The 2217-nt window shown below is 43.7% G+C and overlaps 1 pseudogene; it reads right to left on the bottom strand.

The window, feature by feature from the left end:
- Positions 1 to 356: 356 nt before the first annotated feature.
- On the bottom strand, positions 357 to 1213 carry LOC125166413 (60S ribosomal protein L6-like; annotated as a pseudogene).
- Positions 1214 to 2217: the final 1004 nt, after the last annotated feature.

Below are 2217 nucleotides of genomic sequence, written 5' to 3'. Positions count from 1 at the left end.
GTTTCCTCTTCTCTGCCAGGCCACCCCATCCCATGTTATATCCTGAATGGCACTCCAGCTCTCCTCAAGGCCTACACAGACCATTTCCTATTTTTCTTCCATCTTCCTTTCCTTTCCTTCCTTCCTCTCTCTTTCTCTCCTTCTTTCTCTCTTCATTTCTTCCTTTCAAGTAGGCTTCACACCCAGCGTGGAGCCCAATGCGAGGCCGTAACTCACAACCCTGAGATCAAGACCTGAGCTGAGATCAAGGGTCAGATGCTTAACCAACTGAGCCACCCAGGTACCCCTCTTTCTTTCTTTCTTTCTTTCTTTCTTTCTAATGGATCAGTTATTAAATTAGATTCTTTGTAAGAAATTTAGAACACCAATTTGTGAGGATACACTCCATTTGTGACATAAAACACAGAGCAGAGGTAGCCTTGAAGCTGAGGAAGAGCTGTGATTTGTGGCAGAATTTGCAAGTCCACAGCTTTCTGATCAACTTCGCACTGCTCTGTAATCTCATATTTCTCTTTCACCATGTCAGAGATCTCACCTTCCTGGTGTCTGGGTTTACACAGCTTCTTCTTGAAGCAAGCATCAGTGAGATGTTTTGGTGGAGGTGCAATGACAAATTTCTGGTGTGTTCTACACAGAGGAACTCGATTGAGGGCCAGAGGGCCAGTCACAAGTAGCAAGCCACTGCTCAGTTGCTTCAGGAAAACAACCCTCTTGCCTCTGTTGCCCCCAGTGAGGATGATCAAAATGGTCCCAGGAGTGGCACCAGTTCACAGTTTTCTCACATGCTGACTTAAAAGTTTTTTGCCATGGCTCAACAGCTTTCAAGGCACATTTTCAGTAGGATAATATCTAGGTATTTTTCAAAGTTTAATCACTAGGGTACCACCATTGTCACCACCAACTGGTTTTGTGACAATAGCAAGAAACTTCTTTTTCTTTTCAACCCTGGATTTAGCTGCTGAATACTTCCTCTTATACATGGCCCTTCTGGAATACATAGTCAATGGGGGAATATCTGCCAATTCCTCTGACTAGGACAGGATTTCAGCTATCATGGGACTTCCCACTTCCCCTTCTTTGCCGTTTTAGCCTTGAGGTTACCCTTCTGAACCCTGCCACCAGCATCAGCCTTCTAGGTTTTAGGTTTCTTCTCCTTAGTATCTCACTTCTCAGCATTTTTCACCCACCATCTTGCAAGATGGGAAAAAGCCATTTCCTATTTTTCTTACTTACCTGTACAGCCTTAGAAAAAGTTCCTCCCTGAAGGTAACTTAAGTGTTTCTCTGTTCTTTGCAACCTGAAAAAGCTCAATACCTTCTTCACCTTAGCATGTTTGTAGAAGACAGTCAGGGTTTGTGTTTGTGTTTTGTTTTCCAATTGAAAGGACAGTTGAGGACGTTTGAATATGGAACAGAAATATTCAAAATCTGAAGGATGGAAGCAGAAGTGCATATCTGCTGCACAGAGGGGAGCTCTGTTCAGTCCTGGACCCATTAGATGATGTATTCAGAAAATAAAATGCCTCTGATAAGGGATAAGTGACAGAAAATTACTGCAGTCTAGGTCATTTCCTCATGATCAAGTTGTTAAAAAATTGAAATATTTCTTGACCTGCAAGTGACAACTTTTCTGTGCTTCTGAACAAACATCAACATGGACCCCTTCCAGTCACCAGTCCAGCACCTTCCAGCCCCTCTGTCTTACCCCTAAATCTGCCTCTCTCCCCCTGTGCCTCCTCTACTCCTGCCTCTTCATCACCAACACACATTTCTTTTTCCCGTTCTTTTTCATCTATTCAATTATCCAACAGATATGTAATGAGTATCTACAATGTGCCAGGCACTGTGCTGGCAATGGAATAAAAGATGGCCAGCATGGGGCCCTCCCAGGCCACAGAGACTGACAACCCAGCATGAGGGCTGCAAAGTCTAGAGTCAACCACACTGCCCACATCTGAGCTCAGTGGATCTGGGGAGTGAAATGGGATGAGGTTAGTCCTCAGATGGAAAAGGAAATATAACTATAGGGTATTATGAACCTTTTATTATGGAGGCCGCAGACTTAGGCATATTGAGCCTGGAATTTAATGTCATGCAGACTGACATCATCCTACTACTTACAAGTGTGACCTTAATTCTGAGCCTCTTTTCCCTTCTGGTAGTAACAACCTTAGCCAACTAACAGGTCAAGGTTAGATGACTTACTCCCCATAAAGCA

Source organism: Prionailurus viverrinus, chromosome B2 (assembly GCF_022837055.1).
Source record: "Prionailurus viverrinus isolate Anna chromosome B2, UM_Priviv_1.0, whole genome shotgun sequence".
NCBI lineage: Eukaryota > Metazoa > Chordata > Mammalia > Carnivora > Felidae > Prionailurus > Prionailurus viverrinus.
This window is presented reverse-complemented; position numbering and strand designations above follow the sequence as displayed.